This window comes from Nicotiana tabacum, chromosome 10 (assembly GCF_000715075.1).
Source record: "Nicotiana tabacum cultivar K326 chromosome 10, ASM71507v2, whole genome shotgun sequence".
In the NCBI taxonomy this organism is placed as follows: Eukaryota; Viridiplantae; Streptophyta; class Magnoliopsida; order Solanales; family Solanaceae; genus Nicotiana; species Nicotiana tabacum.
In genome coordinates, this window is record NC_134089.1 from 83567736 (window position 1) to 83586441 (window position 18706).

Consider the following 18706-nt stretch of genomic DNA (forward strand, 5'->3'; position numbering starts at 1 on the left):
TCAATATATAAATAGAGTGAACAGAAGCATCAGACATGCGAGACCAAACACATTGGCAAAAGAGATAACACAAACATACAGTAGTGGTAGAAATAAGCTAGGATTCAGTAGTAAGGAAAATATTCAAAGCACAGTAGTCAAGTAGGTCGAGTAGTCACATAGAATCCACAGTGAAGAAGAACATAGTAACAGGTAAAGAGAGTCAGAAAAAGGTAAAGGTCTCACAGTAGTAATAGGTGAGAAAAACCCCTTTAAGAAATTAGGGCTTCGATAGTAGTCGAGTTTGAGAGATGAAAAGAACTCAAATCAGATAAGTCAAACAAGGAGAAGAGAGTCAGAAACAAAGAACTTAAAATAAGTATACGTTTAGGCAAACAATTTCAGAACTCGGATAGGACAAAGAGGGAACTAGGGTTTTCAGCTTGCTGAAATAGATAGAAGAACAATATGAGCAAGTCGTTTTAAACATTTAAAATCAGAGAAGAGATCTTTTGAAAAACTTAAAGGAAAACCTTAATCGTTGGAAAATGAAGAGTTATTTTGAAAGAAAAGTTGAAGAATCTTCGAGAAAACACTTAAGAAATTCATAGCAAGCACAGATCTATGGTAGATCTAGAAAAATGAAAGATCTTAAAAATTAGGGTTTCAGAGAAACCCAGAAAAGGTGAGAAAGACCTTGAAAGTCACTGATCTAACCAGGAGAGTTAATGATCTACCTTGAAAGGCCATGAATGGCCGGAGAAAGGTAATGGATGGCCGGAGAAAGGCCATGAACAAAAGTCGAGCAAGGACTGGACCAGATCCCTTCAAGGTCTGGCCATGAAATCACAGAAACAAACAACCAAGAGCCATAGGAGTCTGATACACACCTCCAATAGCCATGAGAGGCCATGGATTAGGCAGGGGTTAAGGCGGATTAAGGTGAAATTAGATGGCAGCGGCTAGGGTTCCTGAGGGGTTTCAGAGAGAGTTGAGAGAAGAGAGATTCAAGGGAAGCGTTTGGTGAAGAATGAGGTAGGTTTAGGGGTCTTTTGGATTTAATTATGGAAGGGCGAATAGTGGTCGTTGATCTGAATGGTCAACGACCTGGATTCAAAAAGGTAAGTAGGGGAATCCGAGTTGGGTCATTTAATTGGATTAGGGGTCGGGTTTAAATGAAATTAGGCCAGGGAAATTGGGTTTAATTTGGGGTCGAATTTAGGCTAAAATTGAAATGTAATTGGGCTATTATTTAAATAGCCAATTTTCCACTTTTAAAATTATAAAAAATAGTAAGTTAATTTCTGAAAATATATTGAAAGCACTAAAATGATTTATAACATATAATTAACAATTTAAAAATACTGGACTTAATTTTATGAATATAAAATAAAATTGAATTTTAAAAGGGCTAATATTGCAATTATATGCAATTTAGCTTAAAAATAGTAAATAAATTTGTACAAATATGCAAAAATTACCTTAGCTATATTTTAGCATAAATATAAAAGTCCAACAAATGAATTACCAAAATAATAATTTTGGAAATAGTTATTGGGTTTTTTATGGATAAAAGAGGGAAATAAATTGATTTGAAAACCTTTAAAAATTATGGAAAAATAATAAAATACTTGAATATGCTTATATATGCATATATATGTCATTTTGAAAGTATTCTGCATATTAAAAATATATAGGAAAGAATTGGGTATCAACACCCGATTGATCCCTCGGGATCCCAATCATCTTCTACTTCAATCATGTGGATACCTCTACCCTTATGGTCTGGAAGAGGGTTGTTGCGGGCGTTTGGAGCGGGTTCCTTTGCCACATTGATCTTGTTATCAATCAAGGACTGTGTCTTGTCTTTCAAGGAGCGGCATTCATCGATGGTGTGCCCTTTCATGCCGGAGTGGTACGCACAAGACTTGTTGGGGTTAACCCACTGAGAAGGATTCTCAGGGGTTGCAGCAGGGATGGGGGTGACATAACCAGCAGCTTTGAGCTTCTCATACAGCTGGTTGATGGGTTCAGCGATGGTTGTATATTGTTTTGGAGGTCTACGATCAAATATAGGTCGGGGTCTAAGGAAATTTTGGCATGTAGGGGGTGATTGATAGTGGGATGGTTGAGTTTGGTAGACATGAGCGGGATGGGAGTATCTAGGTGAAGTAGGTTGATATGTAGGAGGTGGGGATGACTGATAAGTTGGTGGCGGAGCTCGGTACGAGGGTGAGGGTGCTTGGTAATTTATGGTTGGCTGGTATGTGAGTGGAGGTGTTGGATAAATTTAGTATTTCAGGGGAGACTTGGTCCTTTGTGCAACCATTACAACCCCTACGTCCTTTTTCTTGGACACACCACCAGACTGTAAAGCCTTATTCGTAGCTTGCAAGGCTTTGAAGTTTGTAACCATACCACTTTTAATACCTTCCTCAATTCTTTCACCTAATTTGATAATGTCGGAGAACTTGTGTTTCTCAATCATCATCAGCCATTCATAGTACTGCGGGTCCTGAGCCCGGACAAAGAACTTGTTCATTTGCTCCTCTTCTAAGGCGGGTCTGACCTTAAAGCTTCAGACCTCCAGCGAGTAGCATACTTGCAAAATGTCTCTGTGGGCTTCTTCTTCAAATTCTGGATATAGAACATGTCTGGTGCGTTCTCTATATTAAACCTAAATTTGTCCATAAAGTCAGATGCCATGCCGACCCAACTTGACCACTTCTTGGGGTCTTGGCTGATGTACCAAGATAATGCATCCCCCTTCAAACTTCTCATGAATATCTTCATGCGGATCCTTTCATCCTTCCCTACTCCAACCAGTTTGTCGCAATGTCCTCAGATGGACCTTTGGATCACCCGTACCATCAAACATTTTGAACTTAGGAGGTTTGTATCCTAAGTTAGGCAGTTTGATATTAGGCTGTATGCAAAGGTCCTCATACTTCAGCCCCTCGATTCATTTGCTTCCCTCAACGCCCTAAATCCGGCTGGTGAGTTTCTTAAGTTCCGCGGCCAAGTTCCTGATAAGCAGATCCTTTTCATCAAACTCGGGTGTGCCTGAGATAGGTTGGGTGGAGTGTAGCATGGTCTCCATGTAGATAGGAGTGTTATGGTGGCCTGGTGTATGAGTGTGGAAATGGTCATTTGTAGAGTTCTGAGGTTCTGGGATGAGTAGTGGAGTGTTGTTTGGGGTATGGCAAGTATTGCATTGGTTCTTTGGTGGAGCTGCGTGATGATAAGGCGCGAGATGATTCTGCTGTTTTAGGATATTTTGAGGAGGTGTAGGGTTTTGAGCGTTAGGGAAGTTGATATCTGGGGTGTTGAGGGAAAATGACAGGTTTGCCAGATTTCGAACCTAATCGAGTTCTTCGTGGAATTGCAACAGTTTCTGTTCAAGTTGTGACACATATTTGTTAGGAACCCCAATACCCTGGCCATCAGTGGCCTCTACCCGTTCAGCTGTGTTCTCCTTCTTGATGTTGTTTAAATCTTCCATTTTACCTTTGTTCTTGCATTTAATGGGACTAAGAGGAGGAGTGGGTAGAGGGCCCTTGGATCTTGTGAAATAAGATGATGATGCTAGAGTGCACGAACTAACCTTTGGGAAGGGGAATAATAAAACAAAAAATAAAAAAAAAGGTAATCAAGTTAGTGAGGATTATAAAAAGTATTGTAATATTTAAACACAAGTGCAGGAATGTAAAATGTGTCCTAATTTGGGAACTTCTTTTGTGCCCGAGGTAGGCCTAGCGACAAATAGACTTGGAGAACTTAGAATGCTAAATGCTTCATTTTATTGATAAAAATAGACGAATCCCAAATGACACTAAATAAGCAAGAAATAAAAGTCATTAATGGCCATTGGCCTTATTACATTCATAAAGAGAAAAAGTAAACTCATATCTACTTGGTCCTAGAAGGACCTTCCCCAGACTCGACATCCTTGGCTCCGTCGAACAGATTCCCCAATTCACAAAGTCCCAGCAACAAGTAAGGTCTGGCTAGATGTCCGCCTTCGGTCCCATCAGCCTATTGACAGTCTTCAATCCTCTTGAGAAATTTTCCCTCCAGTTCTACTATGCCTCGCTCCAAGTATCCTAGCTTTTTGTTGTCACTGATAGCCATGTCTTTCTATTCCTCAATCAGCTTCTGGTTGGACTCTTGTATCTCCCGGTGTTCGCTCTCGCATTCACGGATCCTTTTGCGCAGCTGGTTGTACTTTCTTGTGCCTCGGCCTTTTCATCTATAATTCTGTGACCTCGAACGAACCCTGGCTGGCCCAGACCATCCCAATTATCTTCTAACCAACCAGAATAGAAAGGGGTGCAACCGGCATGATATCTGTCTGGCTCGATGGTGTCTTTCCCCATTACAATCTTGCAGTGCCACATATGTTGGGCTTGGCACTTGTGGGGACTATCATCATTTTGGAAGTCAGCTCGGAAATGGCTCATCTTGTCGAGCCTGGGTATGACTTGCTTCCTACTTGCTTGTCTCATAACTCGAAGAAGGATGTAAGGGTATGTTCCTCTTAGACCAATCAGTATGAGGAGAGGTGCGTCTCTGGATCGGGCGATGAACTCCTCTGTTGGAAACCACTTGAACATCCATTGAACCTATTCTTTAATCATAGAGTTAAACCCATCCTTTAGCATTCACCGGTTGAACGAAAAAGTCGAGGATGTAATTCATTCGCTTTGGATGGTGGAAAGCGATGTGATCATCCCAGACCCTTCGCTGAATTTCTTGTCGGTATTCGCCCTTTTGGAGATGTTCCATGAGCCAAAGCTAAAGTAGTAGATTTCAGCCTTTGAAGTGTCTCGCTCCTCGTTGACACTTCTCTAAGGCTCGGTATATGTTTGGGATGATCATGGGTACAATGCTAAATGTCTGCCCACCAATCCCCTCCATTAGGGTCTTGGTTACCATAGCCAGCCTAGTATGGATTCTCCCTTTCTTCATTGGAAACACGATCAGACCCAGGAAGCAAAACATGAAGACGAAAACCCTACGATGGATATGTCCCAAGGACGTGATGGAAAACTCGTCATGGTAGGTACAATATGATTTGATGTGACCGTACCTTTCATACAGGTAGTCAAAAGGGATGTATGATTCCTTCAAGCATACCAATTCTGCATTCTTCTTCAAACCTTTCATTTTTAAGAAACCCTTGCATGTGCGGTTCTCAAGCATTAGCAAACCCAGAGTTTCACACACTAGACCAGCCAGCCCTCCTATCTCCTCTAGCAAAGGCATCATTTCGATGTCTCCAAAGCGGAACACGGCCCTTTCACAATCCCAAAACAAGGTAGCAGCTTCTATTATCATTTGTTAGGCTGGATCTCCAGGAGGGATGGTAGATTGCGCAGATATTTTCTGACGAGGGTTTTGTCACTAGAATGTAAATCTTCCCACCAACTTAGCAATCTTGGGTGGATATTGGTGACCATGCCGAATCTGGGGACTTCGTGCCTCATGTTTCTGCAAGACAAACAATGTTAGGCCCTTACTCCACCAGACTCGAATATTTAATATCAACAATAAGCTTGAAGCATTTAGTTCTCCAAATAAATGCATAGAACGTGATGATGTCCGTTTGGGTTTAGGGAAACCCAATGGACTTTTGACGAGGCTATCTTAAAAGATCATTCTGCGGACAACATAACTGACCCGACGAGGTTTGACCATGATGCATGCACAGTTTAAATAGAGTAAGATTTCTATGGGGTTTTAGACTGGTACCCTTAAGTAGACAACTCAAGGGAGAAGGCATGGAACTGTCGACTGCACCGCTGATCGACTAGTTTTACCGCAAATAAGACTTTCTGAATTTAGGAGGGTAATGATACAGGAAGGGCGCAACCACTCATCAAGAGTTTCTATAGTATTTATTTGGCACGAGTGAAGTATGATGTTGATCATGATTATGCAATAATTAAAAGCATGTTGACATGTATTTGCACGTTAAGAAAGCGATAAATATAGTAGTTTCATAATTTAAAGCAGTTATAAAGGAAGGAAAGAAGAAAGATATGTCAGCTTGCTTTTGAAGAAATTAAATGCTTAAAGGAATCAAACAAATAATTGCACATAGGGAGGATACAAATTCACAAAAATGGTATGAAATGGTAAAAGTTTAAATGTCCCCAGCAGAGTTGCCATACTGTCGCGCCCCCTTTTTTCCTTGGTGGAATCAGGTTTATGACATTTTTTGGTTATGGGACAACTCTTTCCTTTTAGAAAAAGGGGTTTGCAGTTTGAAGAGTCGCCGCCTAACGATTTAAGGTGCGTTAGGACACCTATAGGTTTCATTCATACCTACGTTTGGTAACCAGAGATAGGGTAAGAGCTTGGAATTATCCCAAGGGAAAGGTATTAGGCACCCCTCAGGATCCACTAGTGTGGTTCCCGGCCAAATAGTTTTTGTTAATTTTTTCAATTAGCAAATAAACAAGTAGGGCTCAAATAGTAGGGGATTTAAGTTTAAAAAAAATGCTTCACAACGGAATATTTGAACGGGCAAAAATTGCTCGTATTCGCTCACTTATCTTTGCACGAAAACTCCTCGCGTTTCCGAGCAAAGAGGGGCAGCTGTGAGCACGTGATTTTTGCCATATATATGAATAATTCCCAAAAAATTCAAACAAAATAATTTTTGTGCATTTTGGTATCATTTTCTGATATTGGTTGCGTTTTATGTGTGCATGTTAATTCATACGAAAATATGCATTTGCATTTAGGATATAATTTCATACTTTTAGGATCAATTAGGGGTTGGTTTATTTTAGAACCAAGCATGAAAAAATACAAAATAGTTCACTTTTGCATTTTAATTGTTTAAGTCGTGAATTTGGCGTAAAATAGGATTAGATAGTTTTAGAATTTAATTAGTTTAGCTTTGGAATATGAGGACTCTATTTTAAATTAAAAAAAAAAATAATATAAAAATAGTAGAAAATGGAAAACAAAAGGAAATAATAAGCAAACAAAAGAAAAGAAAAGTGATAAAACAAAAAAGGGCTGCCGGAAATTGGGCCAATTTTGTAGTGTCAGTTTGGCCCAATCCCAAGCCATGCACCGATCAGCTAACATAGCCCAAATTCCCCAACCCGGCTTGTTCCTTTTCTCCCTGAAACGACAACGTTTAGCCATAGTTAGATCTAAGCCGTCGAGGTCTCATGATCTAACGGCAAGGAAGCCTCCACTCCTAACTATATAACTGTCCGAAACCTTACCCCCCACCCCGGTTCCTCGCCTTCCTTACCCTACCTCTCCTCTCAAACCCTAATCCCAGCCGCCCCAAACCCCTCGCCGGAGGGAAGCGCAACGTACGCCGTTCAACCCCAAGTTTACACCACAAATTCCTGGGGAACTCCTCTTTCCAACCATACCATTGGTTTTCCTCGAATATTGCTGGAGCTCGTCGAATATCCGATTGAAGTTTTCCGGCCAAGTCGCAAACTCATCCAAACCGGCCCAAAATAACACCACACCATCCCCAGACTTCCCCCAACCCAAATCCATGACCATCTTCCTTCGAATCTCGGTGAAGCGACTCGAATTTCAGATCTAAGAATTTTTGGCCAAAACCCTAACCCAAAATCTTTGTGATTTTGGACCGTAATATCCTTAACCATGTGTTCTCTTGTAAAAACACATGGTTAGGGATGTTATGTGTCAAAAATCTGGAAAGATTTGGACGCTAGTGACTGGCCGGAGTTTCTCAGGCTTCAGTGAGTTTTCCTGTTTCCTTTTACTTGCATGGGTGAAGTTTTAGCTATAGTTTTGATTTCATTAAGTGTTCTGTTAATTTTATGTATAGTTTAAATTTTCTTTTTTCCTTGTTCCATTTGTTTTAATCAGTGAAGCATCTTCGCATTTTTAGTTTTGTTTTAGTTTGATGCATGTGTCATTTGTTAGTTAATCATAGTTTTAATTTCAGAATCGTCATAATTGATTAGTTTGGATTCAATACCATTTTATCCATTAATGTTAGCTAGATGTTTAGGTTGATTTCAATTGCTTTTTAGTTCTGAATTTAATGTTCGAATGGTCAATTGTGAGCTTATTGGTTAAAAGTTAGTTTAATTGCATTTAATATTGACTGATCCTGGTCTCCTGGTTTTTCTAAGTTGTTTGGGTTTGGGTGATTGAATAATTGGGATCGGTTAGTTCAATTGGTTAATTTCTGAGTTCTAATTAATCAGTCTTAGTTAGTTTTGAATTAATTTAGGGTTTTTTTTATAGCTGTTGAGAATGTAGGTAGAATCAGTAACTTTGAGGCTTTCAGGGGTAGTTCAGGCATGGAAAGGGGTAATTCTGATAAGAATAGTAATTTCAAAGTAGGGGTAAGGGTAGTATAGGTATTGTGGGGGTAGAAGAGCATCCTAGGGCCTTCTAGAAGGGTACTTTAGTGTGGGTGTTAGCATAATAGAGGGATTTACTTGTTGAGCAAGTCAAAAATAAAGGGACTAAACTGAAAATAAGGGAGGGACTAAAAAGAAACCCAAAATCTGATTGACCCTCTGGTATCACCTATAAAAGGGCATCAAGTGCCTTGAGGAAGGGGATTGAATTTTCAGCCCAAAAGTCCCCACCAAAAGCTCTCCTCCTTGCTTTCAATTTCAGTTAGCATTTCAATTTCAATACTTAAGAAAAAACATCAAAAAATGGAAAAATCAAAAACAGTTTTACTATTTCATCACTAGTGTTAGTGATTCTCAGTCCATCCTTGGGCATTCCTCATTCCATCTCGAGGTTCTATTTCTAAAAGTGTTCGGGAGTGATTAACGACTGATTCAAGTGAGTTTGGGGCCTATTAGCTTGGACTTCAGTTGAGATTTATGTCCAGCAGGATTTCAGAGGCATCTAGGCTCAGCTGTGAGGACTAGGAGTGCATTTCAAGTGTGTGTTGGACTGATCTGTTGAGTTTGCTTATATTTTAGATTTTTCAAAATCATTTCCTGGCTTGTTCTGTGATGATATACTGCTGAGTTTTGTTGTTGTTACTGTTCAAAGTAGCTGACTTCTTTTCTTCTCATATTTTCCCTTATCCAGGTACACAATTGTATCTCTGATGACTGTGAGCTAAAGTGTGCAGAAACGAATTTATGTGAAGAATGAATTTACTTGCAGAATTGAGTTCTGATTTAGCTAATTTCCAGATCTACGTATTCAGTGTTTAGTTCATGGATATTGTTTGAGTTTTTCTTGCTGTTATGCTAAATGGACTATATAAACTGTTATGTTTCGGATTCATGTGATTACTATAAAGTAAGCACTAGTGTTAGTTGATTACATGATAGGTTGATAGCAATGTTGGCGTGAATTAATTCAGAAGTAGTTATTCTGCTTTGTGTTGTTGAAATCGTGTCTACAACTTGTTCTCACCTTAATGATATCTGAGGACTCACTGGAATACCAGTAGATAAATTAGTTTGTGCATAAAACTGGAATTCAATTGATTAATATCCTTTTAATTCGAGTAGATGTGTATTGTTTCCCCTTTGCTATAATTATTGAACACTTAAAATAATTTAGGGGTAATTTCAGTGGTCGTTTGGCTGAACTAAATCGAGGCCTCGCTGGGCTCAGCGATAAGCCATCTCTGGCTGTCACACGGACTGCCTTCATGAGTTTGGGCTTCCTAGGGGATTCGATCCCAGGTGCTGTTATCTGTCACCTGGGCTTCCCTTTCTCCTGCCTGACCGAATTTTTGGGCCGTTTCTGAAGTCCATCAGTGGTCCAGCTCATTGTTGAGGTTGGACTACTGAATTTTAGTGCATATTCTCAGCTCAGTTTTCACGTAATTAAGTTTTCTATCATTTTTTAGGGACAATTGATCAATAGAAAATTGTAGTCACTCTCAAATGGGCCTTTTTAATAAAATGTTGAGACGAACCTCGCCAAACAAAATCATGTATGCGGGGCCCTCAACGAATGGTTATTAAAATAATTAAATTTGGAAAGGTTGTTTAGTAAATTCCACAGCCTTCCCCAAAATAATAATACGTTAGAATCTTTAGGCACGATTTAATTAAATCACTTTCTTAAATTCGGGTGCGCATTGATGCGGCCCAAATCCAAATCTCGACGAAGTCGAAATGTGTTGACAACAGCGGGTGCATTGATTGCGACGTGGTTCGAAACGTGTTTTCACGATGTCGCAACTCTTTTAAAATAAATAATGATAAAAAGTGGTTTACGAATAAAAGGCACATAAGCTAGCAGGTATTAAAATCAGATAAAATCAAATGTAACAGTTGAGCGACCGTGCTAGAACCACGGAACTCGGGAATGCCTAACACCTTCTCCCGGGTTAACAGAATTCCTTACTCGGATTTCTGGTTTGCAGACTGTTAACAGAGTCATATGTTTCCTCGGTTCGGGATACAACCGGTGACTTGGGACACCATTAATCTCTCAAGTGGCGACTCTGAATAATTAATAATTAAATCCCATTCCGATTGTCCTTTAAATGGAAAAACTCTTTTACGCCCTTTGCGGGGTGTAGTGAAAAGGAGGTGTGACAGCTCCGGCAACTCTACTGGGGAGTAGAACCCAGAACGTGTTGTTCAGGGTTCAGAATTCGAGTTTATATAAATTGTTGTATTTGATTGTATCTGATTTTCCTACATGTTTTGTGCTGAATGTGCTAAATGTTACCGCTTTGATATTATCTCAACTGTATATAAACTGTGCCGACACCCTTCTCTCTTCTCCTCCGGGGATGTGCTTACTGGTTGAGACTCCCTATTCTGTTAGTGTCATACCTTGAAATAAGAAAGAGGCCGGACAAGTTACTAAACCGGATGGCCTTTTGGTTCCCGGAAAGTTGCCCCCTCCTCGACTCGAGTCGTCCGCTCGGGTACGCAGTCTAGAACACTGACTCAGGTTTTGAACATAGAATAACGTGACTTCATGCCGGATCCCTAGTAGGAACGATTATTTGCATCATGTTGCATTTGACTTAGAGGACTCAACACAGGGGTTGGGCCCGTCTAGGACTAGCAACCTGAAATGAAAAAGACCATCCTGATGCATCCTACTTTTTTTCTGCATTTATTTGCTTCAGACTTGCATGCTGACCGGCTTTGAATATCGAAAAATTGAGAAAAAGAGAGAAATAACAGTGTAGAGAGCTAATTGCCTATTTTTAGAAAAAAAAACCAATGCCCAAATACTGTCAAAACTCTGCCGGAATTTTGAGAAAATGAAAAATTGTTTTAGTTTTAAATAGTTTGTGTTACTAAAAAAAGCACAAAACACGGGTCTTTGTTTTAGTTTGGGAAATTAGATTGTTTTATTATTTGTTGAAAAGAAAAGGAATAAATAAGTCTTTGTTTTTTTTTGGAAAAAATAGATTGTTTATTGTTTGTTGAAAATGAAAAAGAAAAAAAGAGTCGTTATTTTGTCTTGTTTTCAAAATAGAAAAGGAAAAATAGCTTGTCGTGCCATGGAAAATGAAAAAGAAAAGAGTCTTGTTTTCAAAAAATAGTTCGGTTAATTTGCCCGAACTACGCGTGGTTTGATTCTCACAGGGCATGGGATACGTAGGCAACCCTCATCGGGTCCAACCTGTCCTTTGCAAAAATAGCCAAAAAATGTCAAAATTTTTATTTTTCGTCGTAAATAAGTCAAGTAGGGCCGTCTTGTCATAAATAGTCGAATGTCCCCAAAAGGGACGCTGGAAGGCTGACTTTGCAAAACAGCCATCTTGGTCAGTTTTTGATTTTTGACTGGTTGACTTTCGCAGCCTTAAAATCTTTGTTCCCGAAGTGCTGAAAGGCCGCGTTTGAGAATCGAGTTCTTCATTTTTAAAATTTGAAAATATATAGGTAATTTTGAGTCAAAAATATAGATAGTTTTTTTTGAGTCGAATAAAAGTTTTTCTTTTGCTTAATCGCCTTAATAAATGTACAGGATGAGCACGATGTTGAATGAACCCTTTTCAATAATGACCAAAATCCCTTTTGAGTTGCGATTATGGTGGAATGATTTAGGCAAAGAAGGGCAAGACGAAGTGAAAAAGTATTTGAAAGATCTCCCGAATTTATTAGACATTCAGCCTCGGGGGGATATCATCAGGGCATTGGTCGTTTATTGGGATTCAGCACATAATGTATTTCATTTCTCGAACTTTGAGCTCACCCCGATATTGGAAGAAATAGCGGGGTACATCGGAAGTGATCAAGCTCCGTTGCGGTTCAAATACTTAATTGCTCCCAAGGCCATTACTGTACACCGATTTTTGGATTCATTGAAAATACCCCGAACAGTTCATCATCCAGATTTTGGAAAGGGTTTTTGCAGTTTCCGCTTCATATATGATAGATATGGCCACGTGGGCGGGTTCAATAATCTAGACTTTAAGCTATGCAGTAGAAGTAACCGACAAAAATGGGAGGAACACAGACGGGTGGCTTTTATGATAGCCTTTTTGGGCCTCATAGTATTTCCAAGGAAAGATGGAGATATTTATTTGAAAGTAGCTGGGGTCGTCAGTACCTTGCAAATCATGGGGAAAAGCACTTTAGCACCTATGATCGTGGCTGACATCTTCCGGGCTCTCACAGCTTGCAAAGCTGGGGGCAAATTTTTTGAGGGATGTAACTTGTTGTTACAAATGTGGATGACTGAGCATTTGTGCCCCTGCTCTCAGCTCTTAAGTTATGGTTCATTCGAGAAAACTTGTATAGGAGAATTTTACACAAGAATCAAAAGGGCTAGTCTACCTGAAGGAGTCACGGCTTGGACATAATTATTTCGGACCCTCACTGCCAGTCAGGTACAGTGGGTGCTCGGATGGTTGCCTGTCGAAGAAGTCATATATATGCCGGCGGCCAGGCCGCATTTTCTAGTGATGGGACTCAAAAGCATCTAGCCCTATGCACCATATCAGGTTCTGAGGCAACTCGGGAGGTACCAAGTAGTACCGAGAGATGAAGATCTGAGTACCCAAGTGGTCGAAATTAGTCCTGACGGTCGGTTCCCCGAAGAAGAGGTTCGCCAAATCTGGAGTGAGTGTCAACATTTGATAGCGAACACTTGTGTGTCAGATAGGGCTAAAGGGGAAGTTTCCCCGGGGTATCATGATTGGTTCAGAGGTGACGTGGCGTGTGGGATACCGGCTAAAAGACCTCATCTCGAAGATTTTTCCGAGTCGTCCCAAGAGCAGTGGGACTGGTTAGCAAAGGAAGAAGGCTATCGAGTTGAGATTGGTAAACTGAAGCAGCAAGTTGAGAGTCTGAAATTCGAGAACAATATACAGGTTGCCACGGATCAAGGTGAGAAGAACAGACTGGCTCGAGAAAACGAAGCGCTTAGGGCCCAAATCCAGCAATTGAGGATAATCGTCGATAAGCAACCAAGGAGCTGATCGGATGAGCAACTGATAAAAAGGCTGGAAAATGAAGTCAGGGAATGGCGGGATGAATTAGAAAAATTCGGGGATATCATGGCAGAGCTTAAAGCGCAGTGGGCTACAAGAATAGAGGAGCGTCGCCAGTACTTGAATCAGTTGAAAAGGGACCATGAGAAAATTGTTGCCGATTTAAAGAGAAAAGTGGTTGCCCTTGAGGGTAAAGCGGTTAGACAGGCTAGAGATTTTGGAATTAAAAGTGGACATTGTTACGACTTGTTGACCCAAATGGAGGTAGAAGTGCATCAGTTGCAAGATCAACACCTGCAGGATTCTCGAGCTTTAAAGACGTGAAGCGATCAGATAGGACGCTTGCTTATAGAAAAGAAGCAAACAAAAGATAGGATTAGAGCCATTGCTCATGCCATTTTCAGGAGATGCCGGGTTTGTGAAGACATGACCCATACTACTTTTGTCTCCGCAGTAATGATCTATGTGAAACGAACCATGAATGAATTAGAGCAGCTTGAAAGGGATTTGGATCCTAGGCCCGCGGCGAGGCCGAACGACGCCCCGCGGACACCTAAGTTTGAAGCACTAGAGTATGCATAGGCCATGTCTGTAGTTTTCTACCTTTTGAGTCTGTCTTTCGCTTGTCCGTTATCTTTTCAAGTATGTTTGCAGCCTTAGAGTCCGTGTTTGCTTTTAATTTGCGTCTGTTAGTTTCATTCCGAAAAATTTTTAGTTTGTAATAGTTTTTTTAGTAATGAAAATTGAAAATTTCAAAAATAATTCTTATTTCCACCCTTTATTTTTGCATTTTTTTTTTCACGAACTACGTTTGGTCTGATTCTTGCGGGGTCACGATACGTAGGCAATCTCCATAGGATTCGACCGTAATCGTAACAACAAAACGTAAGAAAGAGAGAGAGATAGAAAGAAGGGAGCGAAAAAGAGAGAAAGAAAGAAGAGAGCTGAAAAACAAAAAGAGAAAGAGAAAGCAAGAAATGAGCGGAAACACAAAAGAGAAAGAAATAGAAGAAAGAAAAGAGCACAAGAGAGGGATAAGGTGAGAAATGTGAAATAAAGGTAAAAAGAAACAAGGAACGAAGTGTCGGGATGACGCATGCGATCGAGCAAACGCATAATAGAAATGATTAACTGTATAGGTGCATTCATACCAACGTGCGGTTGTCAAATCTATTAAGACTTCATCGCTAACAAAGTGGTTGTCTAAATGTGTGAGTTCAGGCAGGTGGTTAGTTGAATGGCAATTCTAGCAACTCACCCGTACAACACCCAGTCGAAAGATAAAGTAAACATGACAGGATATGACTCGGAAATCAGCATCGTAGACCCTTCAAATGAAGTTGAGGTAACAGATGTGGGTGCTATGAAAGAAGAGATGAGGAAACTAAAATCGCAAATGGCCGAAATGTATCGGCCATGGTCTCAGGGACATCCGGCACCACTATACCCCGCTAATCCATCTTACATCCCACCTCTGGCTCAGGCTCAGGAGCCCACCACTCCCCACACATCTTCAGCCTTCCCCTACCACGCCCAGGGCTATGGTACCACCTCATACGCTCCCCCAGCTCCACCCCCAAACAGAACCCTCCCTCACCCATGGTTCCAGTCTTTGTGGCACCTCCCCCAGCCCCATTACATAGATCATCCAGTGAGCCGCTATTCCAAACTCACGACACCTAATATTACCCTCCCGAACCCACTTTCAAAGTGCCTGAGCCATATACCTATTCTCCCCATTTTGAAATCCCGGGAGAAATTGAGAAACCAGTTAAGAATGCAGAACAGGAGGAAGTGATTCGTAAAGTCAAAAGCCTGGAGCAATCCTTCAGGAACATGCATGGTTTAGGCAACCAAGTCAGTGTTGCGTACAAAGATTTGTGCCCTTTCCCTGATGTTCAGTTGCCTGTGGGGTTTAAAATGCCGAAGTTTGACTTGTATGAGGGGCGCAGTAACCCAGTAGCCCATCTGCGTGGCTTTTGTAGCAAGATGAGAGGTGCTGGGGGGAAGGATGAATTGTTGATAGCCTATTTCGGTCAAAGCTTGAGCGGGTCTGCGCTGGAATGGTACACGAGACAGGACCCCGGCCGATGGTATACATGGGATGATTTGGCACAAGCATTCATTGGCCATTTTCAGTATAACCTTGAGATAGTCCGCGATCGTCCGTCATTGTTGAAGCTGGAAAAGAAGCCCGGGGAAAGTTTTAGAGAGTTTGATTTTCGCTGGAGGGAACAAGCAGCAAGGGTTGATCCTCCTATGAGGGAGAGTGAGATGGTAGATTACTTCTTGCAAACATTGGAGCCTACCTATTTTGGTCATCTAGTGACATCTGTCGGAAAGTCGTTTAATGAAGTGGTAAAGATGGGAGCCATGATTGAAGAGGGATTGAAGTCTAACAAGATCTTGAGCTACTCGTCAATGAAAGCAACCACCCAAGCCATCCAAAGCGGTACTGGTGGTGTGCTTGGAAAGAAGAAGAAGGAAGAATTTGCTACGGTTGAAACTAGTACTTGGTCCAGGCCCAATAAACCTCCACCCTACTACAACCAACCCAGACCCCACCACCCAAACTACCAATATACCCGATATGGCCCACCGCAACACTACTATCCACCACCAGAACCACACTTTTCTATCCATCACGCCCAGACATACACTCAGCCTTCGGTGCACTCGCAATGGCGTGCACCGACTCCCCAAAACACACATCCACCCCCCAGGGCAAACAGACCAGGAACCAGCTTCCGCCAAAACTAAGCTTTTAGAAGTGAGAAGTCCCCAAACAGAAAAACATTTACTCCGCTGGGAGAATCTTACACCACTCTCTTCCATAGATTGAAACAGTTGGGAATGTTGACCCCATCTGAGTCCAAAGCACCAAACCCCCTTCCCAGAAACCTGGACCATTCTGTTAGCTGCGAGTATTGCTCAAGGATGCCGGGGCACGATACTGAAAAATGTTGGAAGTTGAAAAATGCGGTACAAGAACTCATTGATAATCTCCGTATTGAAGTACAGGCTCCAGAGGCCCCAAACATCAATCAAAACCCGTTACCAGTGCATTATGAAGCCAATATGATCGAACTGATACATAAGGGGACAGAGCCTAAAAACCCCTCGCAGACGGTCATGGTGATCCGTTCTACGGAAGCCAAGGTCAAAGAAAAGACAGTTAGCGCAAGGCCAGTGGTTCAGCTAAAAGCGATAAAAGATAAGCCAGTGCTGGTAATGGGAAAAGGACCATTTGTTGCTGCAAAAAAGCCAGAGCCAGTCAAGTTAGTGGAACCGGGGTCATCATCTGCACCCGTAGTTGTTGTGAAAGGGGCCTACATAGAACCAGTTGTCATAAAGCCGGTAGTCCAATTAACCGTGGTTGATATCAAAGCCGTACCATGGAAATATGATAAGGTAGTGTTGACATACAAAGGAAAGGAAATTGAGGAAGAGAGTTGTGAAGCACGAGGACTAACTCGGTCGGGACGTTGTTTTGCGCCTGAAGAGTTGAGAAGGGCAAGGGGCGCTAAGGATAATCCAGTGCTAGTCAAAAAGGTTGTGACAGAAGAAGAGGCAGAAGAATTTCTGAAAAATATGAAAGTGCAAGATTATTCCATTGTTGAACAATTGAGAAAAACACCAGCCCAGATCTCGTTGTTGTCATTATTGATCCATTTTGACGAGCATTGTCGAGCTTTGATGAAGATATTGAATGAAGCTCATGTGCCCGACAAAATGTCAGTGAACCATCTGGAGACAATTGCCAACAAAATCTTTGAGGTAAACAGGGTAACATTTTCTGATGATGAATTGCCTGTGGAAGGCACAGAACACAATAAAGCTCTCTACTTGACGGTCAAGTGTGAAGATTCAGTGGTTACTCTGCGTTGATCGATAACGGGTCAAATGCTAATATTTTTACGTTGTCCACATTGAACAAGTTGAAGAGTGATGATGATAGAATCCGCAAAAATAGTATTTGTATTCGAGGGTTCGACGGAGGGGGAACAAACACAATGGGGGATATTGTACTCAAATTGACTATTGGCCCAGTCGAGTTCACTATGGAATTTCAGGTGTTGGATGCTGCAGTGTCCTACAATCTTTTGTTGGATCGACCATGGATCCACGCGGCCAAAGCAGTGCCTTCCACACTGCACCAAATGGTCAAGTTCAAGTGGGATAGACAAGAAATCGTGTTATATGGGGAAGATCCCACATGCGCCATGAATGATGCCATTGTGCCCTTTATAGAAACTGAAGATGATAAGGGACCATGGGTTTATCAGGTCTTCGACAAGGTCCCGGTGAACAGAGTGCCCGAGGGTAAAAGCATTCCATGTCCCAGGGTGGCAGCTGTGACCGTCATGGTAGTATCAGAAATGCTGAGTAATGGGTTCGTGTCGGGAAAAGGTCTGGGGGCTGAGCTTCAGGGCATTGTTCAACCTGTTTCTCTGCCCAAAAATCTAGACACCTTCGGACTAGGGTCCAAACCAACAGCGGCAGATGTTAGAAGGTCTCGTAAATTGAAAAAGAAAGCTTGGGTTCTTCCCAAACCGATTCCACGCTTGTCTAGGTCCTTCGTCAGGCCGGGTGTCAAGAAGCAGTCATTGGCAAAGGTGTCGGGTCAACTGATTGGTGCAGAGGGGAACTTGGACAAGGTGTTCGAGAGGGTATTTGTTGAAGTGAACATTATTGAGGCCGGGGAAGGGTCAAGCAGAGCAGATATACAGTACATCGGACCGCATGCTAACATCAACAATTGGGAAGCTACTCCTCTTCCAATTCGGAGGGAGTCGTGGTAGTGGGTTTTGTTTTCCTTTTGTCACCTGGATTATTCCAGGGTTTGTAATTCAGTTGCTATGTTCCGTCCGTTTGGATGAGTTAAAACCATGTTATCTTTACATTCAATGAAATGCAATTTTCTTCATTCCTAATTTTGTTTCCATTTTTTCTTTTCTTTTGTACAGTTCTTTTTATGCTGATATCAATGATATGACATGCATGAGGAATCTTCGGCCCAGTTTTAAAAGCCAATCTAGCTCAGAAATAATAATACAAGAAATCGAGTGTGATGATGGGGTGGATTGTAACGACAATGTGTTCATCTGGAGTTAATCTAGGGGACCATGGACAATGTGCGAGAAACTAAATTAAGTGTTCATCTGGAGCCACAACTCAAGGAGGAGATAATTAAAGTATTGCATGAATACAAAGATGTTTTTGCATGGTCGTATGATGATATGCCAGGTCTAAGCACTGATTTGGTGGTTCACAAATTACCCACTGATCCGGCACTTCCTCCTGTCAAGCAAAAGTTGAGAAAGTTCA